At 43.8% G+C, this 12170-nt stretch overlaps 1 long non-coding RNA gene across 3 annotated transcripts; it reads right to left on the minus strand.

Moving 5' to 3' along the window:
• Nucleotides 1-2563: 2563 nt before the first annotated feature.
• On the minus strand, nt 2564-9610 carry LOC134162952 (uncharacterized). Of its 3 annotated transcripts, none has more exons than XR_009964499.1 (2): nt 8487-9610; nt 2564-3275 (listed from the first exon to the last, which is right to left on the minus strand). It is a non-coding gene; the product is annotated as an uncharacterized LOC134162952 (long non-coding RNA). The 3 variants fall into 3 exon arrangements; XR_009964498.1 differs by lacking the exon at nt 8487-9610 and adding an exon at nt 7697-8286; XR_009964500.1 differs by lacking the exon at nt 8487-9610 and adding an exon at nt 7284-7690.
• Between the last annotated feature and the right edge of the window lie 2560 nt (nt 9611-12170).

Consider the following 12170-nt stretch of genomic DNA (forward strand, 5'->3'; position numbering starts at 1 on the left):
ACCACAGGATACTGCCCCAGCAGCAGCAGGAGGTGGTGATGTGTGTCCTGCAGCAAAGCTCTGGATGAGAACTCTCCTCCTAATGTTAACAATGACATCTACCAGTCAGTCCTAGCAGCTACCCAGAGAGCAGACCCACTTACACCAACTGGAAATGTAGCATTCCTAATCTTATGCCTAATTTAGTTTTCAAGTTAACGTGCAAGCATTGGAGCTGCTTAGGAGCTGGTGGTTTTCTTTGTTAGGTAATATTTGACTCTGCAGGGAGCAAATCACCAAAATAAAAGAAATCCCTGTCCCAGAACATTCTGGAAACCTGAATTGTGACCAAACAAAGTGAACCAAGCAGTTTATGCCTGTTCTGGCACAAATTGAGCTGTGACGACTGCACTGATGCAGCAGTACTGTTTGGAGAAGGGCATAGTCTCTTCAGTGCAGACAGTGCAGTGGCATCATGTGTGCACAGAGGTGCGTGTGAGCTAAACTATTGCCAGACTCTTCTGTACAGCATAAATGCATCCCCCTTCATGCACTGTATGGATCATCTTTTTAGCTAAGTAAGCAGTAACTCTGGTGACAAATATGGCCATCTGGCATGTCTATAATGCAATCAGTGTTCCTAATATGAAAGTTCTGTATGCACTTTGTCTAGAGACCTATCAAAAGGAGACTATAGATATGTATCAATTTTGGACAGCAATTTATGCCACATGGGAAAGAATAAGTCAACTGTAATCACAGAATCATAGAACACCAGATTGGAAGGGACCTCAAGGATCATCTGGTCCAGCCAGATCTTTAAAGTGTCCAGTGTTGGGGAATCCACCATTTTCCCCGGGGAAATTACACCAGTGTTCTCGTTATGAGAGTCCAGTCACAATCTCCCCAGGAGTAACTTCTGCCTGTAAAACCATCCCATTGGGTTTTTTCACAGGTTGATCTTCCAGCTGAATCCAGGTCCCCAGTGTGGACATGTGCTTGGGCACGGTGGAAAGAGAGGGCTAGGAAAGGTCCCGGGGGATGTGTGGGCAGGACTGTACTTGGATCATAGAATCATAGAATCACAGAATAGTTAGGGTTGGAAAGGACCTTAAGATCATCAAGTTTCAACACACCTCACACTAAACCATATCATATGGATGAAATACTCCTAGTGCTTCATTTATTGACTTGTCCTTTGGCCCACAGGCTTCCATTTTACAGCCATCTCCTTTCTTGTAACAGAGGGGGCCAATTTCCATGTGCATTAGTATTCCAGGGGCATCACAGGAGCAGCAAATCCTTTGAAGAGTAGAAAAGCTCTCTCTAGCTATTGCCCTTTGGAGCCGATTCCAATACAAATCTGTGGCCAAACAAGTGTCCAGTGACTAATGCAACAATTGTACCTTGACCAGTTGCAATTCTGTGCTCAGAACTTTTGTATATACTCAGTTTCCACTGAACCAAATAGGATTTAAAGAAAATGCTGTAAGATTTAGTGAAATGAGGGCTGTGGTTGGAGCCAGGGGACAAATATGCTTTGCCTTATTTCATTGTCTATTCAAATAAAGGGAATGTTCCATAAAAATGGCATTTCTCACTGACACACACAGGGGAGTCAATATAGATGGGAAGAAAGGGATGCTTCTGCTCAGCCCTTGCCCCATCTCACCCTCTCACCCTCTGGCATTGCTCTCAGGCATTCTGCAAGCACTGACTACCTTTAACTGGATGACTCTATTTTCTATTTCTTTGATCTCCAGTACACCTTGAGTGATTGCATTTAAAATGTAAAATAAAAAAAGAACTAATCCCATTAACTCAAAATAGGTCTGTAATTGACCTCTTAATATGGTGTATTTAACATGACACTGTACCATTTTCATATGTAAGAGGCGTGATTCTTAATAATTCAGTGTTTCTATTTTCATTCTATAGAATACATCTTCCAAGGGAGTTGGAAGAAAATTGTTAATTCCTCTCATTTATCACTCAGACACAGAAATAAAACTGCAGCTGCCACTGGCACGAAACAGTGCATTTTATGCTTGCTTTCCCATGCTTTGCTCCTGCAGTGTTGCACTCCAAAAACTTCACACCTTTTGTGCAGGAGGGAGAAGGTGCGGACAATCAGCATTTCCCATCGCAGGATTCAACTCAGACTCACAGACATTCCAAGGAACAAAACGTACGCAAAGCAGAACTAGTTAATTTGATTTCATGCTGGGCTCGTACACAGGATCTCCACTTGCCACCTCTCTGTCCCCAGCCAGCCCATCCCCTCCACCCCCAGGATGACACTTCACATTTAATCTAAACCCTCTCAGATTAAGTGAGTGTGTAATTTACCCCCACAGTAAGGTCCATCACAACCGTGGAGGTGATGTAAAGGGGAGTTTGTTTAAAAGAGAATTCAATCCTTAACGTTAAGCCTACAGACCTGCATGAAAAACTCTCGTTTAGGCTGTCAGCAAAGCCTTTAATTTGTATTCTTCTTGCATTCATCTGGAATCTGTGTGTGGTATTGACTGATGTTTTATTATTCTTTGGTAGATAAAAATATTTAAATTAAGAACAACCCAACTGCAGGAAGGGCTTTATTTAGTCATCACAACATGCTTCTCCCGCTGCTGTGAGTGTAGGAGGCACGGCATTTTTGTACCACTTAACGTGTGAAGTCTGACATATTTTAAGAACATTATCAAACTGTAGCTTTAGAAATCACCTGAAACATCAAAACAAAGAAACAAATCAATAGTTCTTTGACAATTTCCCTCAGCTGAATCGTTTCAATATGCCTTTTTCACTTTTGTTACTCCTTTCTGCGTTTGGCAGCTCAGGTCTTTTCACCCAAATAGGGTATAACGGACCATGAAAGTGGGATACATCCTTCGAACCCAAACGTCAGCTATAGTTAAGATGAACTGCTGCATTTTGAGATGCAGTGAGTTACCTTGTGCTTCACTGGAAGCCTGAGCACCAGCATGAGAAAGGAACTAGGAAAGGAGGTGGCTCTTCACTGGGATGGAGTGTGACAGCTCTCAGGCCGCTGGTGGCTCCTCACTCAGAAACACTATGGAATAGCAGCTTCATTACAGAAACACAAGGGAAAGCATCATTGCCAGATTTACAGTATTTCCTCTTCTCACAGGCTGTGTATTTTACATAGCTGACAGTACATTTGTTACAACCCACCTGCAGATGCATGCCAGCAGGACACACTGGAAACTCTGCATCCAGACCAGGGGATTTCTAAAACACAGGCCTCTGACATCTGCAGCACACTTGTTGCATGGCTGGAACACAAACAGAGCTTTTAATTTTGCTCTTTGATTCTTGCATTCCTGTTTTTAAATGTTGTTTGTGTAATTTATGCCTTGCAAGCCCACAGAAGTTTGGTTGAAAGGAACCTCTTTATTTGAACTCTCTGAAGTGCAATGTTTCTCTTGGCTTCATCTTTCCCTCCTTCTAAGCTTATGTATTATTATCTGACAAACTGGATCTACTCTATTCCAGCACATTATTTGAACACTTACTTGTAGCTGCTTTTAAGAACAGTAAAGCTTTCAGGTAATTTCGTTGTTATTTTATGTACCAGATGTGGTTTGTTTTCCACAGCTGGAGTACTAGAAAAATGTTGCATAACATCCGTCTATTCTTTTTCAAATAGAAATTAAACCTTACAGATAAAAGATAAGTGAGGAACCCAATACTGCTTTATTTCACTTGTCTCTTTATGTTGAAGTGAGTTCAGGCTTGCAATCATCTCCCTGCCAAAATACAAGCTGATTGCTGATCTTCTCTCTCCTTGGGCTTCCCCAGCCAGTCTGCTTCTCTGCATTTCATTGACTGCATTTGACTTAACATGTCCATTGACCAGGATTTGAAGCACCAGAAAAAAACCCTTCTTTATTCAAATCTTCAAAGCAAGTTCTGTAAGCCTTTTGATTACTCTCCATTGGTTAGTGTCGACCACATTAGCAGATTTACTTTTGATATTTATAGCTTCATTAAAAGGTAAGAAGTGCTCTGAAGTTTATCCACACTCTGTGCAACCTCTTTTTACTTCTTTTCTTTGGGAGTTAAGGCATACAGGGGTAGCTGGTGTCTCTAAGCTATCATTAAGTTTCCTGAATCTGGGGGCTGTGGGATAAACCCATGGAAGAAACCCCCTGGCTCAACACAGAGAAATGATAAGTTGCTGGACTCTCTGCCTTCAAAGGAGGTTAAATGCAAACAAACACAATTAGCTCACTGGGGATCGAGCAGGACAGCCAGCATATGCATCCAGCTGAGAGCTCTGTGAGGTCTGGGTGACACTGACTTTCTTCAAAGGAGAAGCCAGAAACAAACTGTTTTCATGAAGCCCATGAAAGCTGCTTTTGCAAATCACAACTAGAGAAATGAAGGTATCAGTTTGGCAGAAAGCTAGATTTACTCCCAAGCCCCATGATAACAGCAACTCCTGTTTCCTTGAGAATTGCTCATCCATGTGTATCTGTGTACACCGCTTCAAATGTTCATGAGATGACATTTGTCATTGGGTGTTCCTGTTGCAAAGCAACCTGCCTCGCTGGGGTAGAGCACAGAGCAGAAAGGCTGCCATGGCCCATGTTTCAGTTGAGGCCAAGAGTAAATAGCCCAGTACAACACGCAAAGCCAGGCAGTACATAAGTTACTGATGTGCCAAATCAGCAGAAATCTACAAGGCAATGACCTTAAATCATTCTACGTATTTTAACATTGTGATTAAATATATGTTTTATGCATTCATGCTGTAAGTACTTCATGGTCACTGACTTTGCAGTGTTGGAGACTTAAAACCTCCAAGAGGTACAAAGGTGAGTACCCCACACGTGGGATTAGATGAGGCTTCCTCACGTGGCAGGACTCAATGTCTTTCTGTTTTATTTTTAATTTTATAGATAGAGGAGATCTGGAATTTGCAGACCAAGTCATTAGGGCTTCAGAGGGTTTAGATGCCAGCCACTTTGGCATTAGAAAATATGTGAGTATATAAGCACCATTTTCTGGTTTTAGGGTGCCACAAATGTTACTTAACAAATGAATCCTGCTTGCCTTAGCTAGAAAAATCCCTCTGTCAGTCTTGGACCTTCCTCCAAAAGCCAACAGCAAAGGCCTTTATCATAAGTAGCAGTGGGCACAGATCATGTCTTGACTAACGGGATGTGATGCAATAAAAAGCTTTAGAGATAATGAAACCATCTCTTAAGAGTAATGCATCGAGAGGAGGCTGGACTCTGTTACATGTAACACCGTGCCTGTGCTCCCCACAGGCAGGACCTTGTAGGCAGCTCTCTCTTCACCCCACTGCAAACCCAGCAGCCAGCACACTGCTGCTCGCTGAAAAACTGTGTTGAATGGGCCAAAAGAGGTTTCACCACTCGGGCTCTCACCCCTCAGAGGGCAGGCTAGTATGGGTCTGCAGGGTGGGAGTGGAAAGCCATATGTGCTACTAATTTCATTTACACAGGGATATAAAGGTATGAAGTGTTTCACAGCCCAGTGCCATACGTGGTCCTTCCTCAGGGAATGTGCAAGCCTGGACAGTTCATGGATGCAGCTGTCATGAGAGTGAGTTCTCAGCAGAAAAGGAAAGAGGTGTTTTAACAAAGCAGTTTTAATATATTTTAGCTTGTTTGGGCAATGTTCAAACATTACGGAGCCAAGGTTCCTGGGTTTCTAAACTGTATTTCATCCAGGAATTTGGAGGTAGCCCATAGGGACAACAAAGCAGAGGAATGATGTCTTGAAAAGGAAAGAGAGCTGCAAGTCTCTTTATTCATCGAAGATATTCATGGTGGCAACATTATGAAAGTGCCAGAAGGAATGGGCAGCACAAGGATGTGGGTATCACGTAAAAGCAAGAGAGCTCTGACAAGGAGGTTGGAAGGCACAGTCTGTGACTATACAGAACTCAAAAGAGAGGCTGGTAGCTGCAGACTTAGGAAGGTACATGACAAAGAATAGAGGAAAATTGTTTTAGTTTGGGTAAGACAGGATTGGCAGACTCAAGGTGAGGCAGAGAAGAAAGAGGATGCAGAAACAGGTTGCATTAAACTGGATCACTGGTAACATGCCATAGGATGTTGTGCATTTCTTTATATCTCCTTTACAGTTCTCTGCCAACATGCCATATAAGTAAATCTTAACCTTGCTGGGGGTGAGAGCTTATTTTCCTGGTTATTGCTATTGGCTCTGCATCACTATAGTTAAAGGGTTCTGCTCTTTTCACAGCATGAGCTCAATACCAAGTGCAAATTGTTAAAGACTAACCAATGTGCAAGCACATGCCAGGGGGACTTGACAACTCGTGGTGCAGCTCAGCCACTGGCACCACACCAGCAGTCAGCTGAGCAGTGAGTATGCAAGCCTTTCCTCTGATTATATTAGCTCTTTAAAATACAAATGTCTCTAGAAGAAAAGCATTAGTGTGACGCTGACAGGACATTTTTACCCCTGATCTCAAAGCACACCCTACAGATGATGGCATCTAGTCACACTTGGAACCGGAGGCTGAGAAATTCAAGTGTCTGTGCATCCAGATTTGGATCACTGCAAACTTTTCAGGATTGTTAGCTGGGAAGAGGAGGAGATCACTAATGCTCATAGCATCTGCCAACCAATGTGCTTCTTGCATCAGCCTCCCATTTGAGAAACCACATTATCACCTCAATTCTGCCTCATTGCATTGTGCAAAGCATTTCTAAGATTTAATTTCACACATTATCCAGATTCATATCAGTAACCCGCAGTTGTGCTGGTGAATAAGTTCTTTGGTTCTGATGTTAACTTTCCAATATCCCACTAATTGACTCTCAAGAGAACCAGTTAGTGCTCACTTTAGTGGAGCACTGCAGAACTGCAGCTATTGCAGTCTTAAAATCAAGATCACTTTTAAAAATAAAATGTTTTTAAGGAGCTGAGATAAAGCACAGGATTAAAAGGACAGACGAACAATATTATTATAAGCAGCATCTCTGTTTTCATTCTGACCAGTACTTTCCGATCAAACACGACACCTTGCATGTTAGGACTAACATTTGTTTTAAAGCTCCACTGGGCAGGTAAGAACTACACTGAATTAAAAGGTACCTTTTTGTTTCCTATAAAATTTAAAATGAATAACCTAGGGAAAATAATTGCCTGACTGCTGAGAAATGATACATAAAGCACAGCCATAAACACGCGGTATAATCTGTGTGCGTATTTAAATGTTCCCTAGTTCCCCCTGATTACAGCTTGCCACATCAACAAAACATCTGGTCTGGTATTATTCTTACATTGGAACCTCTTGGCCAAGCAGGAATTTTTATCTTGAAAGCAGCTGAAGCCTTTGTTTACCACCTCATAGGACATGCTGTTAGGCTCTTGTGCTGAAGATCTTTTTTAATGACGTGCTTGATAGGACTGAACGGTGTATGTTCACCAGCTTTCACCTTCACTATTAATAACAGCACAGTTCCTATCTGAAATGTCTTCTGTAACTGTGTAATTACACACCTCATTTATCCAATTGTTAAGCCAAGAGTCTGATTAAATATTAACAACTCCTTGGTTCTCCTAGTGTCATTAGTTGGAAAGCAATCCTGTAATCTCAGGTAACACATGATGGTAATTATCCTTCACAGTCCCCCTTAGCTGAAAACCCAGAGTAATCAGAGCAGATAAGGCTGCCCAGCAGAAAATACATTACCTCTCTGTTCCTTAATGCTGCCCAAGCCACACTCCATGTGTGTGGACTATTCACAACAAGAAAAGCAAACAGGTACAGAGTACTGCAGAGGAGGGCACTGGCTGGGTTTGCTCCTCTAATCCCATGCTGCATGTTAAGAAACTGCAGCCTGGCTTCTAAAGTTGCAGTTCAGTTTTTACTTCGAGTAAAAGGTCAGTTTGGTTTTGCCAATCATTCATTCCCATAGAAAGCAAGGGACAGAGCAGAGCAGCTTGGCTTGCGACCAGCAACATGAGAGCTGAAAACAATGCTCTTGTGTCTGGCCTTGCATCAGAGGGGAGCGTGCTCTGTGAACTTCACAAGTTATTAGGCAACCTTAGCTGAAATGCATAAACCAGGAGCAAGCTGCACTTCTGTTGCACTCTGCATGGGAGTATCACAGCCTGCTTAAAATAAAATGTTGCAGAAGAGAGCATCAAACTGCCATAAGTGACCCAAAGCGATGGTAAACAGATGTTTTGTTCAGCCTTCTGAGGAGTGCTGTGCGCTGCTGCCCACAGCCCTCACTGAAGACCTTGGGACCTGGGGATCCTGAGCTGTCCCTGTCTCAGGGACCAGGACCATGCCAGGGGATGTGTGAACTGGAGTCTCTGAGCCACAGGCAGGGGGATACATAGGGGTGGGCATTGTGGAAACTGATCCAGCGGATGCCCCTTTCCCAGCTGCTGAGGCAGCATTAATAGAGGACTGCCTGGAGCAGCGGGGCTTTTCCCCATTAACATCTTATTACGATGAAAGGAGCAGTTTATACCTCCCAGAGTTATTGCTTCCAGGCTGTCTGTAAACTCAGGTGAAACCGTGCATCTGGTTCAGGTTTTCAGGATTTCCGTTGCAGTGGAGAGGACAGGACCGTAATTTGTGTGTGAAGAAAGAGAGGCTGGAGGTGGCCTGGGACAGGGGCTTGCCACCCGCTGAGCTGGGGCCACCAAGCCTGATGCTGCCTGTGCACAGCTCCTGTCTCCCCTCTTCCACATTGCAGTGCAGCACGGTGCCGCCAGTGCTGGCACTCCAAGGTGCTGGGCACAGCCATGCATGGGGCTATGGGAGGGGAAGGGGTCAGGGTTTGATCCGAGACCTCGCAGAGCATCAGAGTGGGCTGCTCCAGAGCAGGGGCTTTGCAGCTGGTGGCACTAGAAAGCCCACAGGAGAGCTCTCCCGTCCATAACACACTGCAGCGAAGCTCAGGCTCCCAGCACGGCCCTGGCAGGTGATGAATTTGAAATAAGATTTGCAAGATCAGAGAGAGAAATCAATAAACTCCATCAGCCAGCATCTAGCAGCTGTCTGAAACAAGAGGCTACAGCAGCTGATGAATACTCTAAGGTGGGGGAAATGAATTAAAAATAAGACCAAAATATGATCAGAAAGGATGTTCTCCAGCTGCTACCCGTATAGGAGAGCAAAACTCAGGAGAAATAACTACATTCAGGTATAACCCTTAAAACACAGGTAGAGCAGCCTCTTCGAGGATGGGTAATACCTTTGTATGGTGGGCAAGTTATGTGACAAGTTACCAAATAGCCCCTTGTTCAAGTTGTAGCTGCCTGGTTTGCAGTTCATAAAACTGAATTATGAATTCCTGTATTCTTTTTGAAATCCACTTTAAACAACCCTCATCCACGCCTCTGCATAAGCTTTCCACGATACTCACGCCAGTTGTGTAAATAACGGCTTCAGTGAAATACTATTGATACTCAGGACTCTCAGCTCCAGCAGGGATTTTTTGAAAGCTGAGTAAATGCTTGGGCTTGGCTCAGCATCATACATCTTGCAGGTGGGACAGGCAAGAGGACATGCTCTGGCCTGGGAAGCATTGGGGAACCCCCACGCTGTCTCTAGCATATCAGCATGTGGCAGAGGCCTCCCTCTCCATCATTTTCCTTTCCAGCCAAAGCCGTAAGAAATGGGATTTAAGCCGAAAGATGTTAAATAAGGGTAAGAAAGTCAGCAGGACACCAACGTGTCTGGGAGGCAGGGGCAGCCACTGAGGCAAGCCTGGGGAAATGGGAGGAGTTTCCCAACTTCAGCACCGCAGCTGGGACACAGCACTGGGACCTGCTGCTGCCAAGCCAGGCTGCGTGGGGAAACCACAGACCTTGCTGTCACTGGAAGCATTGGCTCAAAGCCTGCGAGGGGGAGACCCAGGAGTCTGTGAGAAGAACTGATTTGTCCTGAACTTGTGCCACCAGCCAGGTACCCGTGTGGCTGCATCTCTCCCCACATTGCCCAGGTCACCCATGGGAAAAGAACCCTGCAGTCACCAGTGGACAGCAAGCCCGGAGCTGCAAACTCGTGTGCTTACCAGTCATAGAGTGAATCAGGATGTATGAAGCTTTTGTGTCAATGGATGAAAGGCATACGACATGTTACCCAGGACACCTGCTTCCAGCTGTGTTCAACAGCTTTAGTGGGCTCCTAATGAACTAGAAAGATAATCTCAGGGAAGGAGGCACTGACATGACCACTGCTCCTGGAGATGTTTCTGGCTCGTTACAGTCTTTGTGCATTATGCTAAATAAACCACCCAAAATGATGTTGCTATTTAAAAGGATTATAACAATTGACCGTGAGAAAGCATCTAATAGACCTCTGGTGAAAAGTCTACTTAAACCTGGATTTCTGCAGCACATCACACTATCTTCTGTATTGTTGCAAGGCATCTCACTGAAAAATAAAACCACCTGAAGGAATAAATCTGTTCAGTTAAGGCTGAATACAAGGCTTTTTCCTTCTGAACAGACATTTTAAAAACAAATCTTTTTTTTTGTTTTAATTTTGTTTTACAAAACAGTATCTCCATCCTCACTGATTACTGATACTGATGCTACATGTCAGGAGCCTGCCCGTCCTCCTGGTGATGCAGAGGATCCAAGAACACAATCACTGCTCTGCAGCAAAATTGCCCATTTCCCCAGAAAGAGCCGTTCAGAAAGCCAAAGCAGCACCAGTTCCAGCAACAAGGCGGTCCCAGCAAACGGAGACATATGATCTCAGGGAGCCACCTGCAAAAGCCCACACAAAAGTGCTCCCCAGAAAGCTTCCGGCCTCGTAAACCTCTCACAAGCCCCCGAAGGCCATAAATTCCGCACAGCCTCTCACAACTGTTTCAGAACACTTAATGTTTTCCTTCTGCTCTGCGGTTCCCTGCCCACAGTGGAGATGTCTGCACCCACCTGAAACTGAGCCTGGCCAAGCACTGGTCCATATGCCAAAACTGCCATGGAACTGAGCTGAATTGTCTTTGCTGTTGTCTGTCAAGGTAAAACATTGATGCCCTTCCTTATGACTTGATTTATTTTAAATGAAAAAAGGGGGAAAATACCCAACTGATGTAAGTATTTGAGTCAGATTTTCAATTTCTAATGTCACGCTCTAAGAAATCAGTGAAACAGGTTAGTGACATCAGCTGAACTGAAGAATTCAAGTGTGGGACAAGCACAACATTTCTCATAAAAATGTTATTCAAAAACCAGCATCCCAAACAAGGAGAAAAACCTTGTAAAGAAGATGCCTTATCCTGTCACTGCAGAGAGGGTAGCAGAAGCGAGCACTGAATGAGTTACTTAAAACTGATCAGCAAAGAAAAATTAACTCTTGAAGATATAGGAAGGTATAGGGATGTGGACAAACACAGTTAGACCCTGCAAAAGAAATTAAACGAGAATGTGAATGTAAAACTAGAAGTGCCCTTATCCCACCTGAGAAAGACTGTTGCACAGAAACTAGGAGTGGTGAGCCTGTCTCGCTGCAAAACATCCACCAAACAAAGAGCATCATTAGGTGAGCCTAAAATATATCATGAAGAAAAAAAAGCTATCTCAACAACTGTAACCCTTTTAGTCCACCCTTCACATTGAACTATAACTTGGAAACATTTATGAAGCCAAAAGATAATGAAAGACATGAAGGTCTGTATAGACTCCCCAGATTGTCTACTGTCAACCTTACGTCCTACCATTCTTCAGTAAGATGAGCAACCTTTTGCACTGTGGAATGCATTGGGTGTAAGCTACCAGCACCTCAGCAAAGAGGTGCCATGTAGAAACCAGTTATTTAGCCAAGTATTTTTGTCATGGTCAGAAGCTGGCCAAGAGGAAGATGACTGTGGGCTGTGCCAAGATGGGAGCCATCAGGTAAAGATGGGCACCACCATTTTTGAAGGCTCAGCATTTTAAGTTATTTTATTTGTTTTTATTAACCAGGTAAGAGAATCTGAATGAAATCTGTAGATCTGCCAGCAGTTGGTATTGTGAAGGTGATAGCAATTCCAAAATATTATGTATGAGACTTAGATGACTTTGTAAGTTGGAATATTAGAAATGGATTAAATTTGATTGTGCCAACTCCACATCATGCACCTGGAGACACCAAAGTGTAGCTGTAGATTTCACATGGGGACTTATTTGGCTTCCACAGCTGACGAGCAGGACTATTA

This window comes from Pezoporus occidentalis, unplaced genomic scaffold, assembly GCF_034315485.1.
Source record: "Pezoporus occidentalis ecotype Australia unplaced genomic scaffold, CSIRO_AGI_Poc_V1 ctg195, whole genome shotgun sequence".
In the NCBI taxonomy this organism is placed as follows: domain Eukaryota; kingdom Metazoa; phylum Chordata; class Aves; order Psittaciformes; family Psittacidae; genus Pezoporus; species Pezoporus occidentalis.